Raw genomic sequence first — 16,550 nt, 5'->3', positions numbered from 1 at the left:
CCAGGCTCCCAAGCCTGACCCACTCAGTTTTATGCATTACAGGTAGTGGCGCATGAGCATAGGTGTGATGTTTTGGACGAGGGATTACGGATATAGGCCTGTAGATATGAAATAATGTAGTAAGGCTTATATTGTATTGTTTATACTTTTGATCTGTACGAACATGACATCCCGAGTCTTTTAATGAAATACATTTCTATGGAAATGCTTTTGATAAATCTTTATCATATTATTGTTTTGGGACAAATTCCGCAACCCTTTTATTAAAAGATAACTCTGATTTTGAAATAAAGTATAAACAAAACCGGTCTTTTCTGGCCGTGATTTTGGGGATGTCACATGGCAGATGAGGAGATAAAGAAGGCTTGGTATCATTAGATGTTGAGGAGTTACATTTGACAGTTTGTGAGCCGATCTAGCTGCAAGACGCTAGAGGAAATGATAGCGAGAGGGAAAATTTTGGAGATGGAGAAGAAGAGCAAGCCAGATTCTCTGTCGAGTGCTGAGGGTTCGAGTAAGAGGCCCAAGGTTGTTGATTTGAGAGGGAAAGGACAGTAGGGACGAGGCCGCTACGGAAAGTGTGGTAGGTCACATGAGGCGACGTGAAGGATGGGTGGTTCTGGCTACTTCATGTGCGGCCGGATAGGGCATATCAGTAGGGATTGTACTGCAACCACTACCATCACCCCGATATCTAATCTAATTTGCTTTCAGTACAATTAGAGGGGCCACAAGAAGGCTCATTGTCCGAGTTTGGTTGCAGCAGGACCGATGTCAGCACCTGCTACGACTCTTCGATTTACTAATGGCCGCTAGGGCCGGGCAGTCGCGCTTGTGTTAAAGAGCAGGGCTTTCCAGTTGAAGGCCGAGGAAGCACGTGCAATTCCCAATGTTATGAGGGGTATGTATTCTCTCCTCATCTCTTCATTTATATTGAATTGCTTGCTTATGTTTGTATGTTTTGTTTTAGGATTGTTCTTTGTGAATGGTATTTCTACTATAGTATTATTTGATACGGGGGTTACCCGATCGTTATATCTCTTGAGCTTAGCAGGAGATTTATTGGAGCTCTGTGGGAGCTGGATTGTGCTCAAGATGTCCAGATTGTTGATGATAGGTCTGTTCGGGTTGTGAGGGTTCACTGGGGTTGTACTCTGTAAATTCTCAGTGAGCAATATCTAGGTGATTTGGTTCCTATTCCTCTACATGGGAACAAGGTTATCATGGGTATAAATTGGTTGAGCCCTAATGGGGGAGTGATCAACTGTGAGTAGCAGTTAGTTCGGGTTCAAACCCCAAATGAGGGAGAGTTGGTGATTCATGGGGAGAGACCAAAGCATGAGCTTGGTCGTCTATGTCATGGATACCAGGGATAAGGATAAGGGCGACAGTGGACGATGTGCCGGTTGTGTGAGATTGTCTGGATGTATTCCCAGAGGATTTGCCTAGGGTGCCTCCAGAGAGGTAGGTTAAGTTCAGGATTGATCTGGTTCCAGGTGCGACTTTGATTGCCAAAGCACCATTTCAGTTTGCTCCTCCCGAGATGCAGGAGTTGTCAATATGGCTGTAGGAGCTGTTAGACAAGCAATTTATTCAATTGAGTAGTTCACCTTGGGGATCCCCGATTCTATTTGTAAATAAGAAGGATGGGTATCATCATAGGTGTTTCGACCACTGGGAGTTGAATAAGGTAACAGTGAAGAACCGTTATACCTTCCCGAGGATTGATGATCTTTTTGACCAACTTCAGGGGGCATCTTCGTTCTGCAATATTGATTTGCGATCGGGTTACCGTTAGATGCAGTTCGGGGATAAGGATGTGCAAAAGACAACTTTCCGGACTTGATATGGTCATTATAAGTTCTTGGTGTTGTCTTTTGGGCTCACATATGCTCCAACCACGTTCATGGATCTCATGAACCGTGTATGCAGACCAATGTTGGATCGGTCTGTGATAGTATTTATTGATGGTATCTTAGTTTCCAAGACTCAAAAGTAGCATGAGGAGCAATTGAGGGAAGTGTTGGAGACATTGAGGAGGGAGAGACTTTTTGCAAAGTTCTCCACGTGCGAGTTCTGGTTACGCGAGGTGCAGTTTATGGGGCACCTTATCAACTAAAAGTGTATTATGGTCGATCCAGTCAAGGTCGAGACCGTGATGCAGTGGGAGGTTCCAATGTCTGCATCTGAGATTCAGAGCTTTCTTAGTTTGGTTGGTTATTATCGGAGATGCATCCAGAATATCTCCACGATCGTTGTTCCTTTGACCCGACTGACTAAGAAGTCGGTGACTTTTCGCTGGGGGCCTAAGCAGGAGGCAACTTTTGAGACTTTGAGATAGCAACTGTGTGAGGGGCCAATTCTAACCCTGCTATAGGGTGTTAATATTTTGTGGATTATTGTTTGCTTTGATCTTCGGTCTGGGGGCCATGTTGATGCAGAGGGGTAGCGTGATCACTTACACTTCGAGGCAGATGAAGCCTCATGAGGCGATTTATCCGATGCATTATTTGGATTTAAGGGTAGTGGTTTTCGCCCTCAAGATTTGGTGGAATTACCTTTATGGGGTTAGTTGTACGATTTATATGGATCACAAGAGCTTGAGGTACTTGATAGATCAGCTGAATCTGAACATGAGACATCGTCGATGGTTGGATATGGTGAAGGTTTATGGTTACGAGATTCTTTATCACCCCGGGAAGGCCAATGTGGTCGTTGATACTGTCATCCGTAAGGCGGTTGGATCTCCAATTAGAGGCATATGTTTAAGGATGACAATGATTGCTCTATTATTGGAGTAGATTCGGGAGGCACAGGTTGAGGCAACGAAGGAAGAGCACCGGAAGAGTGAGCGCATTGTGGAACAGGTGGTTTCCTTCGATTATGATAGTCGTGGGTTTTTGACTCTGCATCGGCGAGTTTGGGTTCCTTATTGGAGCCTTGTACTCCAGATTCTGATGGAGGAGACCCACAAGTTGAGGTTCTCCATCCACCCCGGGGAGACGAAGATGTTTAAGGATCTTCGTCCTGATTATTGTTGGCCTTGCATGAAGTAGTATGTGGCATGGTATGTGGAGTGGTGCTTGACCTGTAGGAAGGTTAAGGTTGAACATCAGTGTCCGCATGACAAGATGCAGCCGTTGAAGATTCTTGTATGGAAATAGGAAGACATCACTATGGGTTTTATCACAAAGATTATGAGTACTGCGCGCAGAGTGGATTCAATAAGGGTCATTGTGGATCGTTTGACCAGGAGCATGTATTTCATTCCGATTCAGGAGAGTATTTTTGTAGAGAATTTGGTTGAGATTTATATCAGAGAGGTGGTCGCATGTCATGAGGTGCCGGTATCAGTGGTTTCTGACACGAATATTCGGTTCACTTCCAGGTTTTGGAAGAGATTCCATGACGAGTTGGGCACTCGTCTTCTTTTCCATACAACATTTCATCCGCAAACTGATGGTTAGAGTGAGCCGACTATCCAGACCCTTGAGGATATGTTGCATGCATGCGTGTTGGATTTTGGTGGGAGTTTGGATACGTATCTTCCGTTCACAGAATTTTCGTATAACATGAGTTATCATGCTAGCATCGATCGACCTTCCTTTGAGATGTGCTATGGGAGGAAATATAGGTCCCTATTTGTTGGGGCGAGGTCAGTTAGTAGGTTATGGTGAGTACCAAGGTGGTACTCAAGACCATTGAGCTGATTCAATAGGTTTGGCTCCAAACAACTTAGAGTAGGAAGAAGCTGTTATGCCGATAGGCTCTAGTCTAAATTAGAGTTCCAGGTGGGAGATATCGTTCTCCTGAAGGTGTCACCTTGGAAAGGTGTCATCCGGTTTAGAAAGCGAGGCAAGCTGGGTCCCAGGTACATTGGTCCCTTCTGGGTTTTGGCTCGGGTGGGCCGGGTTGCTTATCATTTAGATCTTCTAGAAGATCTCACTCAGATTCATAGCATGTTTCATGTCTCTTAGTTGCGGAAGTGTTTGGTGGATGATTATGTAGTTTTACCGTTAGAGGATATTCAGGTGGATGACCGTCTGAATTATACTGAGAGACCGGTGGCGATTCTGGATCGGAAGACGAAGACCTTGAGGAACAAGGTTGTAGAGCTAGTGAAAGTGCAGTGGCTTCACTGCAAAAGGTCATAGTGGACTTCGGAGCCCGAGGATGAGATGAGAGAGCACCATCCAGAGTTGTTCGGGGTGGCAGACATCGAGGGCGAAGTCTAATTCAAGTAGGGGAGAATTGTAATGCCCAATAATTTTAAGGTATTTATTTATTTAATTTGGTTTCTCATTTAATTTTGATTTTGTACTTTAAAGATCCTAGACTTAATCTTTTGGGCTTGGGGAGGGGGGGTGCCGTACGCTGGGGGTACCACCCCATGTACGAAGGTCGTACACGAGTAAATGAGGGAGGATGCCATGCACGTACACGCATCATACAAGTGGGTACACATGGCCTATGTGTCCAGACCCAAAACCCTAATACTTAGGGGTTAAACACTACTTAAAGAACATTATGTCCGAACGATCTTTTCTATCAGCCTCCATTTTTTCCTTAATCAGCCTCTATGAAACCCTAACTCTAGTTTTGAGTGTTCTTGAGCTTAGAAGGTCATTTTAGGTGTATTTTGGTGTTTTGGAAGGAAGGATATCATCTTGAAGTTTCATTGGAAGAGTTAGAGCTTGTAGATTCGGAACATCATCATCATTAGGCACTCTTTGAGGTATAAACTTCTGAACTTGATGTGTCATAGCTTAGATCTAGTTTTAGCTTGATTTTGGTTAACTTTTGGTCCAATGAGTGAGTGTTGGTGGCTTGATGCAATACCAAAAGTTATGATTTTCCCCTCTTGATGTTTTTGATGTTTCTAAGTCTTAAAGTTAGCATATTTTGGGTTATAAGTCACCCATGCATGAGTTTGAGTTCATTTAATGGAAGTAGAATGATATATTTCGAATTTGGCTTCATTTGGGGCATGAAAATTCACCAAGTCAGTGACTTTATGGTTCTAGACATTGATTATTACTCAGATCTGTGGTTTGGACACTTAGACTTAACCAATATGAGCTTAATGGAAAAGTCGGCTTAATCGATGACTATGTTGGGCGTACAAGCGCGTACACGCAACATACAAGCCTAACAGAGAATATGCTTAGTGTATTTATGAGTTGGGCCGAGGGTTTGGTACTCCTGTTGAGCTTAGGTTTATGAGCTCTTATTGGGCCAGAGAGAGAAAGTGTCTTGGACTTGGAAAAAATTATTGGGCTTAAGGAAGGCCCATGAAAGGGGTGGGCCTAATTGGAAAATTTGGGCCATAAATGGGCCATTAATGATTATTTGGTCTTGGGCCTTTTAGATAGTGGATTTAGACCTTAGTTTTGGGATAAACTAGATCAGGGGTAAATTGGTTATTTTACCCCAAATATGGATTATTTGATATAGTTTAGAACCCAAGTGTTAATTGGGTGTTATTTTGTACTCATACCTTGGGGATTCGTAAGGACATCAGCTAGGGATCTTTAGTGAGATTCAGCATTCAAGGCGAGTTTCCTCACCATGTATAGCTTGTCAAAGGCACCAATGCCAACCCAGGATTTGATATGTTAGAATTGTTGGGTTATGATCACTATAACACTTCCTAAGTGCACATGCAACCCTAAATTCTTTGGATCTATGTTTTCTCTAATTATACATGCATATTTCTTTTTCCAAAGCATTCACCCTAGCTAGCATACAATTGAAGCTATATATAATCAAAACATAGTTAGGATACATACCTCTTGAGTAGGGTAGAGTTCTTGACCTTTGAAAGCTTAAGCACCTCAAGTGGGATGCCTCTAATGGTTCACAAACACCAATATGAAAGAGGAGGTTCTAAGAGAATAAGTTACTTATCTCTATGGTTGGTGCAATAGATTTTGGTTCATGGAAGGGTCTATTTATATTTGTGGCAAGTGCTAGGGTTACACTTTGTAAACCCTAATGATCCATGAGTTTCCACATTCCTATGATCCATGGGTTTAACCTCCATGGACTATCCATGGGTTATATTATTGGTTTAGCCCACTTACATAATCATGGATCACTTAGCCCATACTATAAGTATCATTGATTTACATAATCAATCCCTCCATATTTAATTAGTCTCTTTTTGACCACAAAATTAATTCCAAATTAATCCTTGGACAATAATAATTAAATAACCATATTAATATATTATACTTATAATGTATTAATAAATCGTAAATAACCTTACTCTCATAAAACCATCCTATCAAATTGCACTGGTGAAGGCAACCCAAAAGGACCATGCTATTATCGGGTAAAGTACATACCAATTATAGTTATGGGCTTAGACACCAAATCCAATAGTCTCCCACTTGGATAACTCTAATAAATATAGCTACCTATGTGACTTCAGGATCCGACTTAGGAATCGTAAGCTTCCAAAATCCGTTATCAACTCTGACCCAATCAGTGACGCATCCTTTAGATAAGGGATCATATACTCCTCTGTTCTCAAGATATCAGTTGGACAAATACGTTGAACAATGTCATACTTATTGTCACACAGTTTGTTTCCCGGTTTCCGATTTTTCTGACATAGAACATAACTGAGCACATCAATTTAGTTCTGATCGGGCCTAACACATAGGTAAAAACAAAATCATCGAGGGGCCCAAGATATCGCTTTTAATCATCTTAGTATACAAGTAACATATAAACTTCTACATTATATGTTTGTACTAACTACTTATTAAATCATGCACAACAACACATTTTATAACATGAAGTAATTGATGCGTTTTCGTGCCATCAATACATGACTAGTTCATAGTCAACAACTCATATATCTAGGTTTGAAGACATATATATGATATTATCATCTCACGATCACTCGTGATAAATTCCATGAAATGATTCAAGTGAGCGCGGGTTGATCCAATACTCAAATCTTATTTCAGATGTACTCATGAATGGTGTAGCAAACATGTTGCAATGCCTAACTCCTTAGATAGTTCTACGAGCCAACTCATGACAGTCTTCTTTCATACCTACTTCTAAAGTATGAACGACTGTGGATTGTTTAAATAAGTCTTATTTATTTTGGAAATCAAAACATGCAAAGTGAAACAATAGTAAATAATTGACAAAAGACAGTAACTATACCTATAAATAAAACTCCTTTTATTCATCATCAAATGTCAATTACAATTTAGCTATTACAAGTTTCGATTTATCTAATCATTAAAACTAATATCGTCCTTTAGCCTAATGCCCCTCGCATGCTGCAAATGCTTAACCTTCAGTACCTTTGTGAGGGGATCTGCTGGGTTGTCCTTTGATGATATCCTCTTTACCACGAGGTGCCCTTATTCTACTTTATGTCTTATGAAGTGGTACTTTATATCGCTATGTCTGGATCTTCCATGATCTCTTGGTTCCTTGGTTAAGGAAACCGCCCCTTCATTATCGCAGAAAATTTCCATAGGCTCCTTTATGAATGGAATAACTCCAAGGTCTCTGATGAAATCTTTCAACCATATCGCCTCCTTTGCTGCTTCGCTTGCTGATATATACTCTGACTCACACGTTGAATCAAGTACAGTCTCCTGCTTGGATTTTTTCCATGTCATTGCTCCTTCATTCAGGATAAATATCCAGCCTGACTGAGAGCGGAAATTATCTTTGTCGGTCTGAAAGCTTGCATTGCTATACCATGATACTCTTAAGTCATCACTCCCACCGAGGGTAAGAACCTAGTCCTTAGTCCTCCACAGGTACTTAAGAATATTCTTAAATGCAACCCAATGAGCTATACCAGGGTTCCCTTGATATCTAGCAATGGCCACATCAGGGCGAGTACAAGTCATAATATATCGATAGGAAATACCATTTCATTAGATCGGGTAGAAGAAGGACTCCTCGTAGTAAAGATGGTATCGTCAGAGGAAAACCCAACAGATCCCTTTATGAAGGGACCGAGTAAGGTGAAGCACTTGCAACACGCTAGGAGCATTGGGATGAAGGATGATATTAGTTTTGATTAGATAGTTTAGAAATGTGTAATAGATAAATTGTAATTAACATATGATGATTAAATAAAAGAGTGTTGTTTATGAGTAAAGTTACTATCATATGTTAATTATTTACCTAATGTTTCATTTTGCATGTTTTGACTTCATGAATAATAAGATTATTCGAACAGTCCACAGTCGTTCATATGTTGGAAGTAGGTATGAAAGAAGACTATCGTGAATTGGTTTGTAGATTGTCTAAAGTGTATTAGACATAGCAAAAGTTTGTTGCAACGTTCATGAATGCTTATGAATAAGATTTGAGCATTAGGATAGACCTGCACTTGCTGGAATCACTTCATGGAATGTATCTCTAGTGATCGCAAGATGATAATATAAATGAGTGAATGGTAAATGCATATAAGTTGAAGTTTATCTAGTCCTTTTATCCTAAGAGGGTTAAAGCGATATCTGGGCCCGATGATTTGGTTTGACTTATGTACTGGACCCAGTCAGGACTGAATTGATGTGTTCAATTAAGTTCTATGTCAGACTAATCAGAGATCGAGAAACAAACTGTTGGACAATATGTATGACTATGTTCCATGTGATTGTCCGCACGATATCTAGAATAGAGGACTATACGATCCCTTATCTAAAGGACAAGTTACTGATAAGATCAGAGTTCGACATCGTCTTTGAGAGCTACGATTGCTAATCGGATTGTACTTGCACTATTGTTACTAGACTTATCCAAGTGGGAGACTGTTGAATTAGCATCTAAGCCCATAACTATATTTGGTAAGTACTTGACCCGGTTGTGCATGGTCCTTTTGGGTTGCCTTCACCAAAGTAACTAGATATGGTGATTTATGAAGAGAGAGGTTATTATGGTTTATTAATATATTATATGAATAATATATTAAAAGAGTAATCATATAGTTTAATTAATATTATAGAAGAATTAATTAAGAATTAATTCTGTGGCTAAAAGACATTAATTAAATAAAGGGGACTAGAACTGTTAGTTGTGTGATAGTTGAATATTGGGCTGAGAAGCCTTATTCAATAGCCATGGATGAAATTAAGGATGTTTCCATCTTAATTTTGTCCATTGATGCCTTATTCTAGAAGGTTCCTTGGACTGCTTAAGGCCTAAGCTATCCATTAGGGTTTTGACTGAAACACTAGCAACACAAGTATAAATAGATCCCTAAGGCATCAATTTTTAGCCATTGGAAACCCTAGAAGAGTTCATAGCCGAATTTGTGACTCATCCCCTCTCTCCAGTATCATCCTCTTGCTTGTGGTGTTTGTAAGCCATTAGAGGAGTGACATTTATGACTCTAAGCTCCAAGAGAAGAAGATTCAAGCCATTCATAAAGATGTAACCATCTGGATCTGATTATATATGATAATTTCGAAATATGTATGCTAGATCTAAGGTTCATAAGTCTTGGATGAATTGCATGTACAGTAGAGAAACCTAGATCCAAGCTTTAGGGTTTGCATGAGCACATATGATGTTCTTTTGTGTAAAACCCATCACAATCTTCATCATATTTATCCCCACTCGAATAGCAAACTTGAGCCTTTTTATAACCATTATTATCTAAGTTGCAATCCTTAGTCAAGTGTGGACCATTACACCTTACACATCCAATTCTTATAGAATGTATTGTTTGGTCCATTTTTGTCATCCTCCTGTCCATTGTATCAAGCATGGCCATTACAGCAACCATGTCTGTAGAATTTCCACCCTCGCTTCCTTTAAATCCCTCATTTCTTGGATTGTGGTACTCACGAGAATGCTTTGCAAACTCTTCATCTAACTCCTTAACTTCCCCCAGATTTTTCTTAGTAAGTGGTCCTTAGGAATCAAGGAGTTTCCTTGTCTTGACATTAACACCAATATAAAAGATTGGCACTTCTTGTTGTATATTGAGGTCATTTTGAGGATAATTTCTCTAACATCCCTTATAGCGCTCTCATTCCTCATAAAGTGCCTCCCCAGGATTTTGCTCAAAATTTGCTATTACCTTTTTAAGTTTAGTTATCTTGGAAGGTGGGAAAAAATCATCCAAGAATTGTTCGCACATTTGGGCAAAAGTAGTGATTGCACCGGGTGGTAGTGCCTTTAGCCAGTCTTTAGCAGCTTCTTTAAAAGTGACTGGTAGCATCCTCAACAAGACTATCTCTCTTGGAACATTTGGGATATTGAAATAATCTGTTATGTCGTTTACTTCATCCAAATGCTTGTAAGCATCCTTATGATCCTTTCCAAAAAATGGTACATCCCTTAGTGGAACAAGGATGTGTCCTTTTAGTTCGAATGGGGCAGTTGCAGGAATTGCAGGTATTATTAGGCAAGGACCACTTGGGTTCGTGATGTGTGCAATTAGCTACACCTAATTTAAAATTTATAACCTGACTACTTAACTAACTAAAATTCACCTAGGCAGTGTACCTAGTTAAATTATAGAATAGTTTGAGTAAGTCAGTGTCGATCACAAGAAATGGTTTTAACTAATTAATCTACCTACTATTAAACTAACCTAATTCCTAATGAAGAGAAGGGTTTTATCTAATTTTTCAAGTATAGAAAAACTTAATTCTTTAACACAAATTTAATCAGTAAACAAAACACTTATGTTAATTCGAATCCACTTTCCCTCAATGGTTTATAAATTAGTTATAACAATTACTGTTGGTTACCAATTAATATAGTATTAGCAATTAAGTTCTAAATTTACTAACATTAATTAATTCATGTAAGTCTATGTATGGTCACATACTAGTTAACACATAATCAATTATTCAATAGGATTGGAGCCATGTAAGATTGAATTGGAAAAGACACTTACGGTCATAATATGAGTTCTCTAGCACAGCTTAATTCAATCATTCTGTTACTTATCTAAGATTGGTTTGATCTTAGCTCTAATAAACTAGTGTTTATTGAATTATTAGGTATTCAAATTCATGCAGATTCGTATTCACTAACTACACAGAATAAGAATTTAAAGCAATCAAATAGTAAATCAAACATGCTAGGTTTAATCAATCAAACACAAGTCATAACCAACAAGTAAATCAAAACTAAAGTATTAAAACCATAGGTTCTAGCTTCATCTAGCTAACAGAAGCAACTAGATTTTGCTGGACATTCTAGCAAATAAACAAACACAAGTCATATTTAAAAGCATGCAAAATGTACCAAACTATAAAGCTAATATGAAACGACCTAAAATACGACCCAAAAATTTTTGTTTTTAATATCATCAAACTATGATCAGAGTATCATATAAATAAACCATGCGTGATATGTCCCAAAATATAATAAAGTGTTGTGCGGAAACTGTATCATACTACATCAAATCAACAACTAAATCAATCCCAGACCAAGGCTGAGGCGGTCGTGTGTGCGATGCCGTCACCCCGAGCTCTTCCCTTTGCTTGCGGAAGTACCTGAAACCAAAACTGAAACTGTAAGCACGAAGCTTAGTGAGCTCCCCCAAAATACCACATACCATACAATAACAATATCATATAAACACATATCGGGCCTTGCCCACTGCATCGGGACGAAGCCCGGAAACTGCATCGGACCGAAGTCCGGACTGACTGGGACCTTGTCCCCTGCATCGGACCAAGGTACGGAACTAACTGCATCGGACCGAAGTCCGGAACTGACTGCATCGGACCGAAGTCTGGAACTGAGCATAGCATAGCATATCATAACAACTAGCATGAATACATATACTGCATACTACATTGGGCCGTAGCCCGGAACACATAATACATAACACATAAATCACAACTCACAACTCCTGTCTGAGCCACGAAGGCATCAAACATACTAACTACTGCATCGAACCGAAGTCCGGAAACTACTGCTAACTGGACGAGGCGGCATTGTGGCCTTAGACCCGTCCCTACTGGAAGGAAACTCACCTCGTAAGCTAGCGGATGAGTGTGTGGCACGGAAAGCTAATGGCTGCTGCTCCTGAATCTCCTCGGCTACAAATCCATAAACACACTCAGTCAATCACTAACACTACCCTCGGGGTGAAATGACTCTTTTACCCTTGGTCAAGGTCAACTGACTCAGGGCTGACTCGCCGAGTCGGGATACCCAACTCGCCGAGTCCTAGACTTTCCTCTCAACTCTTACACGCTGGTACTCGTCGAGTGTGGCATCGACTCGACGAGTACCCTCTGGATCCAAGAACTCAGATGATCTTCATCCGACTCGCCGAGTCGGATGAACAGACTCGATGAGTTGTTCTTGATCCCCAAGAAGATTGCCTTGGACTCGCCAAGTTTTATGAACAAACTCGCCGAGTCCCTCCATTACTGAGTCTACTCTCAACTCGCTGAGTCCACTCCCCAACTCACCTCGTCCACTCGACACTGATGAAACTGAAGAACTCGGGACTCGCGACCTGACTCGTCGAGTCGTTCTTCCGACTCGCCGAGTCGCCGCCATGCAACATATTTTTACTCGATTTCTCTTGAATCCAACACATGCAAATGATAGATCTAGGTCCAATAAGCTGTTTTACCACGTAAAGTTTCCAACTTTACGTGCACAACCTCATGAATAAGGGAAATGAGGCTAAAAGATGCACAACAAGAGTAGATCCATGGCTAATATGCAATGTAACTCCAAAAAGACAGTAGAGCTGGGCTCTACAACACCCCAACACTCAGATCCAAAGGTATTTCGACTTATTTAGACATTCATGCAAACATAAAGCTTGGAACAAACATCAAATAGCTCTTAAAAGAGCTCTAATGGAAGTTTAAGCATATAACCAGAAGGGAACTCCGAAATTACCTCAATAAACTCAGATTTGACCTTGGATCTTTGCACTACAACTCGTTTCCTTGCTCCCTTCTTCTTCTCCTTCTTCACACCTTCACAAAATGGAACTAAATCACTTATAAGCTCTCAAATGGAAGGGTTAGGGTTTCTCACAGAGCTCTCAGGGTGAAAGTGGCGAGAATGAGGCTATAATGGGGTTTAAATAGTGGGCAAACCCGGGGATTTAGGGTTTCACCCAGACTGGCGGACTCGCCGAGTCCGGGATATGGACTCGCCGAGTCACCGGCTTCCGCGTGCACAAAATGCGCGACCCAACTCGGCGAGTCAGGCTAGAACTCGCCGAGTCCCTCTTGAAAACTCAGACAATTAATAATTAATTAACATACCGGAAACGGGTCGTTACAATTCTCCCCCACTTGTCTCAGACTTCACCCTCGAAGTCTGCTACGGCTGGATCTGCGAATAACTCCGGGTAGTGCGTTCTCATTTCTTCTTCAACCTCCCATGTCCATTCAGACCCCTTCCGGTGCTGCCACTGCACCTTTACCAGCTGAATTACCTTGTTCCTCAAGGTCTTGGTCTTCCGTTCCAGAATTGCGATCGGCTTCTCGATATAATTCAGGCCGCTATCAACCTAGATGTCCTCTAATTGAACGACTGCTGTCTCGTCCACTAAACACTTCCTCAACTGCGATACGTGGAAGGTGTTGTGTATCAAACTGAGCTCCTCAGGAAGATCTAACCGATAAGCAACCCGACCCACCCAGGCCAAAACCCTGAAAGGACCAATAAATCTGGGGCCCAATTTGCCCCTCTTCCGAAACCTGATGACACCCTTCCAAGGTGAGACTTTCAGAAGAACCATGTCTCCCACCTGGAACTCCAAGTCTGAACGCCTCCTGTCAGCGTAGCTCTTCTGCCGACTCTGCGCAGTTTGCAGCCTACTACGGACCTGCTGGATCAATTCCGTCGTCTTGAGCTCCACTTCGGTGCTCCCCATGACCCGCTGACCGACCTCGCCCCAACAAATCGGGGTCCTGCACTTCCTGCCATATAACATCTCAAAAGGAGGTCGATCAATGCTCGCATGATAGCTGTTGTTATACGAGAATTCCACTAAGGGAAGATACGTATCCCAACTGCCCCCAAAATCTAAAACACATGCCCTAAGCATGTCCTCGAGAGTCTGAATCGTCCTCTCGCTCTGCCCGTCAGTCTGAGGATGAAAAGCGGTGCTGAAATGGAGACGAGTACCCATCTCGTCGTGGAATCGTTTCTAGAATCTGGACGTGAAGCGAACATCTCGGTCCGACACCACCGATACCGGCACTCCATGACGTGCCACAATCTCTCGCACATATATATCGGCTAACTTTTCCGCCGATATACTCTCCTGGATCGGGATAAAATGGGCACTCTTCGTCAACCGATCCACCACTACCCATATCGAATCCACTCCTCGTGCGGTCCTGGGAAGTTTGGTGATAAAATCCATGGTGATATCCTCCCATTTCCACATGGGAATATCCAACGGCTGCATCTTGCCGTGAGGTCTCTGGTGCTCCGCCTTGACCTTCCGGCAGGTCAAGCATCTCTCAACGTACCAAGCGACGTCCCGCTTCATGCAGGGCCACCAATAATCAGGTCGAAGATCTCGATACATCTTCGTCGCCCCTGGGTGGATAGAAAATCGAGACTTATGAGCCTCGTCCATCAATACTTGCCGTACCCCACCCCAGTACGGTACCCACACCCTACCATGAAGCGTCATCAAACCCCGACTGTCGTAATCAAACGAAGCTACTCGGCCCACTATCCTCTCACACTTCTGCCTCTCCTCCTTGAGACCCTCCATCTGAGCCTCCTTGATCCGCTCCAACAAAGGAGTGATCACCGTCATCCTCATACACAAATCCCTGATAGGAGCCGCCGACACCTTACGGCTCAGGGCGTCGGCCACCACGTTGGCCTTCCCTGGATGATACAGGATCTCACAGTCATAGTCCTTCAGCACGTCCAACCATCTCCTCTGTCTCATGTTCAAACTCGGTTGATCCATAAGGTATCGTAAACTCTTGTGGTCCGTGTAGATAGTACAGCGGACCCCGTAAAGGTAATGTCTCCAAATCTTGAGGGCAAATACAACTGCCCCCAGCTCCAAGTCGTGGGTAGGATAATTAGCCTCGTGAGGCTTCAACTGTCTCGAGGCATAAGCCACCACATGGCCTCGCTGCATCAACACTGCTCCCATACCTATGATCGAAGCATCACAATAGACCACGAAATCCTCAACACCTTCTGGCAAGGTAAGGATCGGAGCCTCGCACAATCTCTGCCTGAGAGTCTCGAACGCCGCCTGCTGCTCAGGCCCCCAACGAAAAACTACCGACTTCTTGGTTAGTCGGGTGAGCGGCACTGCTATCTTGGAGAAGTCCTGGATAAATCTCCAATAATACCCTGCCAATCCCAGGAAGCTCCGAATCTCAGATGGAGACCTCGGGACCTCCCACTGCATCACGGCCTCGATCTTGGCCGGATCAACCAAAATACCTTTCTGGTTAACGAGGTGCCCAAGAAACTGCACCTCGCGCAACCAGAACTCGCACTTGGAGAACTTAGCGAAGAGTCTCTCCCTCCTCAAAGTCTCCAACACCTCCCGCAGGTGCTCCTCGTGCTGCCCCTGTGTCTTGGAATATACCAAGACGTCATCTATGAACACGATCACCGACCGATCCAGCATCGGTCTGCACACGCGGTTCATGAGATCCATGAACGCGGCTGGGGCATTGGTGAGACCAAATGGCATCACCACAAACTCATAATGACCATACCGGGTCCTGAAAGCAGTCTTCTGTACATCCTCATCCCTGACCCTCATCTGATGGTAACCGGAGCGTAGGTCGATCTTGGAGAACCAAGACGCTCCCTGGAGCTGATCAAACAAGTCATCTATCCTCGGAAGTGGGTAACGGTTCTTCACCGTTACCTTGTTCAACTCCCAGTAATCAATACACATCCGATGCGACCCGTCTTTCTTACTCACAAATAAGATCGGCGCTCCCCAAGGCGAACTGCTCGGCCGAATGAAACCCTTGTCTAACAGCTCCTGAAGCTGTGTAGACAACTCCTGCATCTCAGGGGGAGCCAGGCGATATGGTGCTTTGGCTATCGGAGCCGCACCAGGAACCAGGTCGATCCTGAACTCAACCTGCCTCTCAGGAGGTATCCCCGGCAAATCCTCGGGAAACACATCCGGGTAATCTCGAACAATAGGAACATCATCGATCGTCGTCTTGCCCTTATCCCGGGCATCCAAGACGTAGGCTACATAACCGGCGCAACCCTGCTGAACGTAGCGCCTCGCCCTTGCGGCGGAACAAAAGATCGGTCCTCGCTGGGGCCTCTCGCCCTGAATCACTATCTCTCCCCCACTGGGAGTGCGAACCCTCACTAGCTGTAGCTCACAATCGATCACCGCCCCATTGGGGCTCAGCCAATCCATGCCCACAATAACTTTATTCCCACGCAGGGGAATAGGAACCAGGTCCACTGGAAACCGCTCATCAAATATCTGAAGGGAACACCCTCTATGTACTCTGTCGACCCTCACGGTCCTATCATCTGCTATCTCAACCTCTAGTGGACAATCTAGCTCCCCTAGAGTTCTGCTAAATCTCTTGCTAAGCGCAAGC

The 16,550-nt window shown here is 42.9% G+C and overlaps 1 non-coding gene across 1 annotated transcript; it reads left to right on the top strand.

Moving 5' to 3' along the window:
* Positions 1–9,974: 9,974 nt before the first annotated feature.
* LOC145033171 (small nucleolar RNA R71) lies at positions 9,975–10,081 on the top strand. Its single transcript, XR_013677408.1, has one exon. It is a non-coding gene; the product is annotated as a small nucleolar RNA R71 (small nucleolar RNA).
* The last annotated feature ends 6,469 nt before the right edge of the window (positions 10,082–16,550 follow it).

The sequence above is a fragment of the Lactuca saligna genome, chromosome 2 (assembly GCF_052625555.1).
Source record: "Lactuca saligna cultivar CGN05327 chromosome 2, ASM5262555v1, whole genome shotgun sequence".
Classification (NCBI taxonomy): Eukaryota; Viridiplantae; Streptophyta; class Magnoliopsida; order Asterales; family Asteraceae; genus Lactuca; species Lactuca saligna.
This window is presented reverse-complemented; position numbering and strand designations above follow the sequence as displayed.